Here is a 12547-nt window from a genome sequence, read left to right as displayed (position 1 = left end):
ATTTTCGCCTGAGCAGAAGAGCCATTAAAGCTTTACAGGGACTCTTGCACAGAGAACAGGACCATGGCTGGGGTAATCAGCTGGAAACTCTTATCTATGTTTACTGGCTGGCTCATGGACTATCATATCGGGTAGTGTCCAGTGTTTTCAATGTCCCAAAAGCAACAGTCCACCGCATAATCCACAAAGTGGCACAAAAGATATGGGTCAAACTGAAGAATGTCATCTTTTTTCCATGAGCAGAGGAGCTGCAGGCAGTGGGACAAGGATTTGTTGAACTGTCAAGAACCCCTGCTTTTAAAAATGTTGTTGGTGCAATAGATGGCACCCACATCAGAATCAAACCCCCGCGGCGGCACCAAATAGACTATTTAAACTACAAGGGCTTTTATTCCATCAGCATGCAAGCAATATGTGATTCCTGTGGACGATTCCTAGATATATTTGTTGGCTATCCAGGGTCAGTTCATGACACACGCGTACTGAAAAACAGTTCGTTTTATAGGTCACAACGGTATCCCCCTACAGGCTTCATTATTCTGGGTGATGGGGGCTATCCATGTTTAGACACCCCAGTCTGCTTGATTACACCCTACAAAGAGCCAGTGAATGGACAAGTTCAGGGGCGCTTCAATTACTACCACTCAAGGGGACGCAGCATAATTGAAAGGGCTTTTGGCATAATGAAGACAAGATGGAGGTCTACACTTTTTAAAGCCTTGGAAGTAAAACCAACATTTGCACCCCAAGTCATTGCTTCCTGTGCCTTTTTACACAATGTGTGTTTGGACAATGGGGACTTTCTAGAACCCGATGACGACATTTCAAGGGAAATGTTTGACTCTGAACCTCCCAGTGAAGCTATGGCACAGACCGAAACATCTGAGAATGTACAAGAGACAGACTGGCTGCCGTAGTTTCAGGTATTGTGCAGGACCCATGAAAATGAGCTACATGTGTGGAAACAGTAGATTTTAAATTTGTATGTACAGTACACATCTTATATATGCATACAGTATATACTACATATATAGATACACATGTTGCTACACTAATAACTGTTTCATCGGATTAGTGGATTTGCTTTTCATGCCTTTTATCCATTTATGTTATGTATAATAAAAATGTTTTCATATTGCATGGTGAATTGTGTATTTCTTTATGGCACTTAGCATTTGTATCATTAATGATGCCAGACACACTTTTTTAAAGTAAAACCATGTTGCTTTTTATTGCCTCAAATATACACAACTTTAATATAAATAGGTAGGTAAATGCCCTTTAAATTACTTTAAATAACAATATTGCACTTACAGTAAATGTATATAAACATGTTAAGAAAATACAATATAAAATGGCATAAAATAAAAAATGGCATTTGTAAAGTATTTAAATTACAAACAACAAATGCCTAGAATTGTTGTACTTGTAAACAGTAGTGCAGTTTTCAGAACTCGAAGAAATTGGTGCAAAATCGAAAAATATAAAACAACTACATTTTGTCAACCATTTTTTCAAAAAGATTGAGGAACCTCTCAGTCTTGGCCTCACTCTCTTCGTGGCGTTTCTGTTCCTTATGGGACTCCGCAACTAAGAAGTCCACAATTGGATTAGTTTTCTTTTTTCTTTTCCTCGGGGAAGGAGTTGAGGGGCTTGCTATGGCTGTGGGAGATGCTGTGCTGGCTCCAGATGTACTCGGCAAAGGTGAGGTTTCTATAGTACTGGTTGCAGTAGCAGTACTGGGTTCAACAATGTCCTAGAAGAACAAATCAAGTACTTTAGTGCAGAAATGGGCAATATGGTTATACATCATGTGCGATACATTTCTTTTGTAAAACAACAACAATCAATTACTGACCATACAAAAATATTGTATTTAAGACATTACCATGAGGATTGCGGTTGGATCCTCATCAGTGAGTGATGCAACCACCACAGGAGGGTCCACAGAAGGCCTGGCACCCAACACCTCATGCATATCTTCAAAATATTGCCATGTAGCAGCTGTTACCTGTCCAGCATCTGTTCCTGAGCCTGTTTTCGGTGTTCTTAAATCCTAAAAAGACACAAGCACATTATTTATATTTATAATATTTCCTCTTATTTCAGTGCCTGTTTTACAATGCTATAATTGTCATAACACCACATTGCTTACCTTATATTTCTTCTTTAAATTTTCCCACTTCTTGGATGCCTGTTGGCCTGTCACCATTCCCTCCAACCCCAGATCTTTTATGAATGTCCTATAACATGTAAACAGCAATAAAGTGCATGCATGCAATGGAACAGAAAAAAAGCATCGTAGCATGTAAAGATTACTCACTCCCAAAGTTTTTTTGCGCCGTATTTGGACTTTAAAAACAGATGTTCGTTTTCACCTCGAAAACGTATGAGCCTTCGGGTTTCCTCAGGTGTCCCTATACAGAATATAATTTACAAAAATGTTGTCATGTTGCAATAAGTACGAATAATGTAAGCACCGTTCATTTACATGTACACATATGGCCGTAAGCAAAACAAAACAACGCGTTACCACATGCAGTCAGTTACCGGGTAACGTTATATGACATAAAAATATATTTCCTAATATTGTGCAATCAGCGCTATCCACAAGCAAACTTTAGCGATTTTTTTTCAAACGTTTCTTTACAGAACATCACCGTAAACACAAACACAAGATTGATGGTAATATACATGTAATGAAAAAATGTCATAAAAATCCTTATTAATGGCAAAAAATACTTACATTTATGGGTCTGCTTGCTCGAGTGGGCAGCCATATTGAAAATTTCTCTTAGCCCTTCGTTTGAAGTGAGGTCCCGAAAAATCTTCGTTTCGAGGGCTATCTAGCCCTTCCCCTTACCCCTACCCCTCCAATCAAAAGAGAATTGAGACACCCCTACCCCTACACGTGAACGCGCCAAACGGAGAGGTAGGGGAAAGTGTAGGGGTAAGGGGTAGAATTGGGATTGGGCCTAAGTCACTTCCACATGTCTGTATTGCTGCTGATATGCACTTGGTCACTTTACATCACATTGACGTGTAAATACCTATAATCTATAAATAATTTAAGACTGCACTTGGGAATATATATATTTTTTATTGCATTTTACTAATAGTTATCTTAGGTTTATTTATATTTATACCATGTCTACGTGACTGTATTTTATATTAATGTTGTACATTAATGTATCCCTCTTTGCTGCTGAGCTGTGAGCCACTAAACAAATTTTGTTGTATTTCTGATAGAATGACAATAAAGTCTCTTATCTTATCTTACCATCTTATCTTATCTTATCATCTTATCTTATCTTAATAATTATTAACAATAATTGTAATATCTGTATCCTATACTCCGCACAACATTTGCATAATGTTATTTCCGACTCAGGAGTGGAGCTCAATTGATCTCTGGCCCTTCAGTGGAGACAATGTTATTTCTGGCCCGGTTTCCTGGTCCCCATAAGGGAAAACTCTATTTTATAAAAATCGGTGACTGCTATGAAAAAACTAAAAATGCAAAAACTCTTGTATTTTGTTAGGTTACTTATGGTTATGGTTAGGGCAGGGTGGGGGTTAAGGTTGTCATAGTTAGTGTTAGCATTTTTCCCATTGAAATGAATGAGCGGTCCCCATAAGGATATGTTTACCCTACGTGCGCGTGTCCGTGTGTGTGTGTGTGTGTGTCTTTGTGCATTGGGGAAAGTGAAAGCAATACTTTGGGTGGCAGAGATGAAAGTGATGAGGAGGAGGAGCAAAGGGAAGACTGACGGGGGCGGGGGGTTATTTGGCCAGAATATCACTGTATCCAGCCTGGGGGATGGCCTGATGAATCACTCCATGTTCCCCATGGGCCCTGACATGAAGGCTATTCTGGTGTGATGCATTAATAGAAGTGGAGCCTGCAAGTTGGCCCAGCCCAGGGCGGGAGTGATCAGTGGGCGGGAGGGCGGTCCCTGGAGATTGGCCCCTGGAAGGTAGCCCCTGGAGGGCCCCCACCCCACACCAGCTCAGTGATCCACCCCCAGTGCACCAGGTGACCTGCCTCACCCAGAGGCATAGGAGAAAATGGTGCGTCCCATTTGCCTTGGAATCCGATTTTCGGATTCCGAGATTACGTCACATCCGCTAAAAGCTGGGGAAAATCGAGTCGGATACAACAAACAACAACAGATTTATTTTTGTATAGCGCATTATCACAACATTACATTGTCCCAAAGTGCTTTACAGCATCCCCACCCAATGCCCCCAGTGAGTAAGCCATAGGCGACAATGGCAAGGAAAAACTCCCTAGAAGGAAGAAACCTTGGGAGGGACCAGACTCAAAGGAGGAGCCCATCCTCCAGGGTCCGGCAGGGAGAGTCAAATACAGTTAAATCTGAAACACAAACGGGGAGCAGGGGAGAGATGACAAGCCGGTGCCACCACTCCCTCCAATCGCCAGGCAGCCAGAAGGCAGGGGGCGTTTCATACAAGGAAGATGACACAGGCAGAACGGCGAGCTGGATGCACGGACTTCATTGGTAGTTGCGACGTCACATGTTGCAGGGTGTGCTGGACATCTTGATAGATTGAGGTCTCCAGGAAGCTCCCCCCAGGAGAAGTAGGGGAAATAAATGCAATTAGTCAAAGTAAGGGAGACTATAGGCAGTGCTAAAAGTTAGATGAGTGCAATATGAAGTGCAATGCTCTGGCAGATATGGCTATGGCAACATAAGTAGGAGGGAGAGGCAGGTGGGAATGCAGGCATGGGGAGTCCCTGAAATGTCAGCACTCCAATCCCACAAGCAATTGTGAAGCTAGAGTGACAGCACTGTCAATTCAGTTTATCCAAAGCCAATGGCACCGATCCCCACCCAGCTCTACAACTCACACTATAGGTTTAACTGGGAGTGAGAAGCTAGCTAGAGCTAGAACTAGTGTCCCTATAAGCTAAACTAAATAGGTGTGTTTTTAGTCTAGACTTGAATATTGAGAGTGAGCCTGAAACCCGCACATCCGGTGGAAGACCGTTCCACAGCTGAGGAGCTCTATAGGAGAAAGCACTGCAGCCTGCCGTAGCTCTTTCTACCCTAGGTACTAACAGATATCCCGCACCTTGAGATCGAAGCAAGCGTGGGGGATTGTATGTGGTCAGCAGAACACTAAGGTATTCTTGTGCAGGGCCATTCAGTGCTTTATATGTTAACAGCAGTATTTTATAGTCAATCCGAGACTTAACTGGTAACCAATGAAGGGAGGATAAGACGGGTGTGATGTGATAAAATTTTTTAGTGTTTGTGAGAACTCTGGCTGCTGCATTTTGTACCAGCTGAAGTTTATTTAAGGAACCAGACGGGCAACCAGAAAGGAGGGCATTACAGTAGTCTAGTCTGGTAGTTACGAAGGCATGTATTAATTTTTCTGCATCACGAAGTGAGAGCATCTTACGAAGCTTGGCTATGTTTCGTAGATGATAAAACGCAGTTCTAGTAATACTTCTTATGTGAGCATCAAAACATAGATCTGAATCAACTAGAAAACCAAGATTTCTAACCACCGTGTTAGGTTGTGTAGGAAGGCCACTAATGCTGAGGTGGTGCAACATATTTCTTGCAGCCTTGGGACCAATCACCAGTACTTCTGTTTTTTCTGTGTTTAACATTAGGAAATTTTTCGCCATCCAGCACCGGATATCTAACAGACAGTCTCAGCGGGAGTTTCACTGAGTGGGGAGAACCTGTTGGAAACGCGAATGGGCGAATGGTGCCGGTGTGAATTATGGTTGGATTTACGAGTATGCCGCCGGGTCATCACCCACTCGTCTTGCTGCGTAGGCTCTGCTGCTGCAGCGGGGCAAGACTGAATACCTATGGCGGACATATCCCGAGCCGCTAACACTGAATCAATAAAACTCTCAGTCTCCTGAACGTCCCGTAACGTCCGGATACGTCCCTCTAAAACTACAATCTTCTCCGTCAGCCTAGCAACTAACTGGCGCTTGTAATGCTGGCACCAGTTCAGCACACAGCTCCAAAAGGATTGCTCTTGGAGATCTGAATCGACTTAGAAGCCAGTCATCATCATGGGCCAAGAAATCACTATGATCAATGAATACGCGCTCTCTTCTTCCATAAGCTATGTCTTCCAATAACGCAAGAGCTGCCATGGTAGTTGTAATAGTTTGGTCATTTTCTGCAGTTGCAAATTGATAAAAAATCAGGTGCCGTACATTTGTAAACAATATACAATTAATGTCGGTTTATTGGATAAAGTCAGCGTCATGATTGTGAGTTTAAAAAGGGAAACCACATGCAGTAGCAATGACTTGCCACTAAGTGCCGTCCGTTTACAAAACCAAGCAGAAACGTGCGTACGCCATGTCTGGAGCTGCCGTGAGAATGTGCGTAGCGGTTTGTTTTTATACATCTCAACGTGAGCGTGGAAACGGACGTACGCAACATTTTCGTGCGTACGCACCGTTTATACATGAGGCCCCTGGTGAGTGACATTTTGATGGATGACAAGCCTAAAATCAAACAAATCAATCTGCTTTGCCTAAGACACACTTACATTTGTTGTAATATGCTCTAAGACATATATAAAAAGTAATCCTGTTGTATGGTTTTCAGGTTCATTGTATTTCATCAGCAAATGGATGAACACATGAATTTTATTAACTGATATGATAAGGTGGCTATACTATCTAAGGTGTTAGGGCTCAGTGAGAAACCAGTGTCTATTTGTGTTCTATTTAATTGTATATAATGTGCATATAACAAGGGCATCTGCATGAATGTAAAATAACTACAGCTAATGTACTTTTTTCTGCTCCTTCTTCTTAATACTTTTCTTATGGCAAGAGAAATTTAGCCTCTCCTCCGACTTCATACTCCTGTACTCAAGGAAGGTTTTGAGGGATGGCATTTTCGGAGCTGCTGCCGCAGCTACAGAGAGAAGAGTGTGTTGTGTTTTTGCGATATACGTTTTATGAGGTTTAATTGAAGAAGAAGCAGCTTATCGGCAGAAACATAAATCTAAGTAAAAACCAATACAGTTTAACGTTTGATCGACCTGAAGTTGGGCCAGTGGTGTCCTAATCATGTCCAGCTTTCTTTATGAAGGTCAGTGCTTTCCCATACTCGTCGCAGAATCTTGGCAGCGACTGAAACCTCTTCCCACAATATGGACAATACATAATCTTTTTCTCTCTGCTAATATTCGCACAAAAACTGTCAAAGTACAAACAGGAAATGAACAGTTATGAGTGACATGGGTAGTGTCCAATCACAATCAGGAAAAGGGTAGGACCACACTTCGTGATCGGACAGTACCCATGTCACTCCAAGGATACTGCATATCAACATCAACACATCATCCCTACACTACAGTAAGGTGGAGGGAGCATCATGATTTGGGCCTGGCTTTGCTATGTCAGGGCCTGGACAGCTTGCCATCATTAACTGATTACGAGAAAGATCTCGGTATGTATGTTGATGCTTCCATGTCCCACTCTCGCCAATGTGGGGAAGCAATAAAAAAGGCGAACAGAATGTTGGGTTATATCTCTAGATGTGTGGAGTTTAAGTCAAGGGAGGTGATGTTACACTTATATAATTCCTTGGTAAGACCCCACCTAGAATACTGTGTGCAGGTTTGGTCACCATACCTCAAGAAGGACATTGCTGCCTTAGAAAAGGTGCAACGAAGAGCTACGAGAATGATTCCTGGTCTTAGAGGAATGTCTTACGAGGAGAGGTTAGCGGAACTGAATCTGTTCAGCCTTGAGCAAAGGAGACTAAGGGGGGATATGATTCAGGTCTATAAGATTCTAACGGGTCTGGATGCTGTTCAGCCAAATGACTATTTCAATATTAGTCTAAATACTAGAACTCGTGGCCATAAGTGGAAATTAGCGGGAGAACATTTTAAAACAAATTTGAGGAAGCACTTCTTTACACAGCGTGTAGTCAGAGTATGGAATAGTCTTCCTGCTATTGTAGTGGAAGCTAAAACCATGGGTTCCTTTAAATCAGAGCTAGATAAGATTTTAACAACTCTGAGATATTAGCTAAGTTCTCCCCAAACGAGCTTGATGGGCCGAATGGCCTCCTCTCGTTTGTAAATTTCTTATGTTCTTATGTTCTTATGTTCTTAAGGGCAAAATAAATTTCCAAGTTTATCAACAAATTCTCCAGGATAATGTGAGGGTGTCTGTCCGTCAACTGAAGCTCAGAAGAGGCTAGGTGATGCAACAGGGCAATGACCCCAAACATCACAGAAATTCCAGAAAGGCCAAGTCAGAGCCCAGGTCTCAATCCTATTACGATGCTGTGGAATGACCTGAAGAGAGTCATACACAGAAGACAACCAAAGAATATGGAAGAGTTAAGGTCATTCTGCAAGGAAGAATGGGCTAAAATTGTGGAAGTCTGATCTGCAGGTACTGGAAGCGCCTGGTTGAGGTCATTGCTGCCAAAGGAGGGTCAGTAGCCTGCTGTGAGGGGGTTTTTGTGGTTTTTCGACCTCCCAAGAGCAACTTCGATTTCGCCTTGTTTTTAGTTCATACTTGGTTCAGGCAGAGGTTCTTCTGGTAAGTAGTAGTAAATTTATCAGGTTTAAAATTTTAAATAAAATAATAATTAAATTCCGTTTTAACACAAGTAATAACTTATTTTAGTGTACTCCGCACGTTACTGCATTTATTGTTACGCAAATTAATCTTTATAGTTAAATACACTATATAAATTTACTGGGCTGGGAGTACGGGGTCATAGTGAGTTAGTTAATTATGGGGCCGGCTCAGTGTTGCGTTTGCAGGATGTTTGCCCTTCTGGACGTTAGTGTCCAGTCGGACTTCATCTGCGAGCGATGTAAGCTAGTGGACTCACTCATGGTCAAGGTTCGCGACCTTGAGGAGCAACTGGCTCTCATCCAATGCAACAGTGAGTTAGATGAGCTAGTTGATACGCCGTTTAGGGAGATGGTGTGTACGCCACTAGCGGGGGGGAGGGAGAATGAAGAGCAGAGAGGTCGAGAGAGCTGGGTGACCGTAGGTCGTAGACGCAGGAAAAGGCGTACACATGTTACAGAGGCGGCATCACCTGAGGTGTCTGTGTCTAACAGGTTTCAGGTGCTTCCAGCTTTAGAGCCGGAAGGGACTGGGGAAGCAGGTGGGCCCTTGGGCACTGAGGAGCCCCCTCCCCCCAGAAAGAGGGAGGTTGTGGTAGTGGGGGATTCAATTATTAGGGGAGTAGACAGTTATGTGTGCACGCGTGATAGAGGGTCCCGTACGGTGTCTTGCCTGCCTGGTGCCCAGGTAGGAGACCTTCCAGATCGTGTGGACAAGCTTTTGGCCCCAGCTGGGGTGGATCCAGTTGTCGTGGTGCATGTTGGCACCAACGACATAGGCAAGGGTAGAAGGGCTGTTCTGCAGGATAAATTTATAGAAGTCGCCAATAAGCTTAGAAGCAGAACGTCCATGGTGGTATTTTCTGAAATACTCCCTGTGCCACGCGCAAGTCAGGCTAAGTTAGCTGAGATAAGGAGATTAAATGCGTGGCTAAAAGGATGGTGCAGGAAAGAGGGGTTTAGGTTTATGGGGCACTGGAGGACCTTCTGGAACAGGTGGGACCTGTTCAAGCCGGATGGGTTGCATCTGAACCGGAGGGGAACCAGTGTACTGGGAAGGCGTATTTGTAGAGTAGTTGAGGAATGTTTAAACTAGGGACTGGGGGGGCAGGGAGGTTAGTTAAGTATGTAACTGGGGGGAAACGGAAAGCCCCAAAAAATCATATTATAAGTAGGCACTGTAATAGGCCTACCCTTTGTCTGTATTTAAACGCCAGGAGTATTAGGAATAAAATTCATGATTTAGAGGCTCTTATCTCATCAGACTCTTATGATATTATAGCAATAACTGAAACGTGGTTGAGTGATAAGGATGGACAAGAATATAATATGGATGGTTACACATTGTTCCGTAAAGACCGTATAGGTAAGAAGGGAGGTGTCACGCCCCGCTCCGTCCGCTCCCGATGTGTGCCACGCCCACCTCGTTACCTCGTGTGATTCCCTGATTGTTCTTACCTGTGATTCGTTACCCTTAGTCTGTGTCTTGTATTTAGTCCGTGTCTAAGTCAGTGTACCCCAGATCTGTCATTGTATTGTCCGTCGATGTCCGTCCGTGGTGAATTAAACCCAGTTTACCTGACTTCCTGGCTACGATCGCCTGCTTCCCTGCTCGCCTCCTTTGCCTGAACGTGACAGGAGGTGGTGTTGCAGTATATGTAAAGGAAAACTTGCAGGCAAGGGAGCTTACTGATATAAGTAAAAGTACGGAAGCTACTGTATATGGGTAAAATTAGATGCTACAAACTCAAATAGCCTAATTGTCGGTGTTTGTTACAGAGCACCCAATGTAGCTGCTGAGGAAAGCAGATTGTTATACAGTGATATTAGGATTATGAGCAATAAAAATGATGTGGTAGTTATGGGTGATTTTAATCTACCGGGGATGCAGTGGGACATTGTTGCTGGCTCTTCTGAAAATGAACTTGAGATGGTGGAATTAGTACAGGATTGTTTTTTTTACTCAGTTTGTTAACACCCCTACCAGGGGAGATGCCATTCTTGATCTTGTTTTGTCTAATAACCAGGACAGAATTGGTAAATTAGACGTTTTAGAACCACTTGACAGTAGCGATCATAACATGGTTAAAATTGAAGTTTAGTGCCCGAAGAGCAAAGTCCAAATCAAAAATATATAATGTTAGGAAGGCTAACTTCAATTGTATGAGATTAAAACTAGAAACTGTGAACTGGATGGAGTTAAATAACAAAACTGTTGAAGAGGCATGGGAATTTTTTAAAAGCACATTATTGCAAGTGCAAGAGGACTTCATACCTGTTTCCAGCAAGAATAAATCTAGGAAATTGCAACCTAGGTTGTTTAATAGGGAAATAAAGTATAAAGTAAGGAGGAAAAGGACTTTGTTCCAGAGAAGGAAAATAACTGATGATGACATAATAAAGCAAGAGTATCTAAATCTACAGGCTGAATTAAAAAATGACATTAGACGAGCTAAAAGGAATGTCGAAAGGAAGATCGCATTGGAGGCTAAGGATGACGTTAAAAGTTTCTTCCAGTATTTTAACTCTAAAAGAGCTCTAAAAGCTGAAATTACTAATCTGCAGGATAGTAAGGGTCTTATAATTGAAAACGACATTGACATAGTAAATGAGTTCAATGATAGTTTTGCACGGGTATTCACTGTTGAGGACACTAGTAACTTACCAGTTCTTATTACTAATCCAACATCTTCTATAACTAATATATATATAACTGAAGCTGATGTTTTGCAAAGCCTAGCTAAGCTCAAAATAAATAAATCACAGGGCCCTGATGGCATCTTACCTATAGTTTTAAAAGAGATGAGGGATATTATTTGCCGACCCTTAACATTACTGTTTCAAAAATCCTTATCTGAAGGTGTGGTACCTTATGACTGGAAGCATGCCAACATAACGCCCATTTTCAAAAAAGGGGATAGAAGTAATTTGTCAAACTATAGGCCAATCAGTCTAACTTGTATAACTGGTAAAGTTATGGAGGCTATAATCAAAGAGAAAATGGTAGATTACCTGGACTCAAATAACATTTTGAGGGATAGCCAGCATGGATTTAGGAGAGGTAGATCCTGTTTAACAAATCTGTTGGAGTTTTTTGAGGAAGCTACTCAGGAAGTTGATGATAAGAAGGCCTATGATGTCATCTACTTAGATTTCCAAAAGGCTTTTGATGTTGTTCCCCACAAGAGGCTCTCACTTAAACTCAAAGCGACAGGTATTTTAGGAACTGTAGTGACCTGGATTGATAACTGGTTAACGGATAGGAAGCAGCGAGTAGTTATAAGAGGCTCAATGTCACAGTGGGCCTGCGTTCATAGTGGGGTACCGCAGGGTTCAATTTTAGGACCACTTTTGTTCCTAATTTACATAAATGATATATACACCAATATATACAGTAAACTGGTGAAATTTGCAGATGACATCAAGGTGGGTGGTGTAGCAGATACTGAACTAGCGGCTCAGCAGCTACAGCGGGATCTTAATTTAATTATTGACTGGGCTGACACTTGGCAGATGAAATTTAACATAGACAAATGTAAGGTACTCCATGTAGGGAGCAGAAATATAAAGTACAGGTATTTTATGGGACCTACTGAAATAAAGGTAGCTGATTATGAGAAAGACCTTGGTGTGTATGTTGATGCTTCCATGTCTCATTCTCGCCAGTGCGGGGAAGCAATAAAAAAGGCCAATAGGATGTTGGGGTATATCTCCAGGTGTGTGGAGTTTAAGTCAAGGGAGGTAATGCTAAGATTATACAATTCCTTGGTGAGACCTCACCTAGAATATTGTGTACAGGTTTGGTCACCAAATCTTAAAAAGGACATAGCGGCCTTAGAAAAGGTGCAGCGTAGGGCCACAAGAATGATTCCTGGTCTTAGAGGAATGTCATATGAGGAAAGGTTATTTGAGCTAAATCTGTTCAGCCTCAAGCAAA

This window comes from Paramormyrops kingsleyae, chromosome 25 (genome assembly GCF_048594095.1).
Source record: "Paramormyrops kingsleyae isolate MSU_618 chromosome 25, PKINGS_0.4, whole genome shotgun sequence".
Lineage (NCBI taxonomy): Eukaryota > Metazoa > Chordata > Actinopteri > Osteoglossiformes > Mormyridae > Paramormyrops > Paramormyrops kingsleyae.
This window is presented reverse-complemented; position numbering follows the sequence as displayed.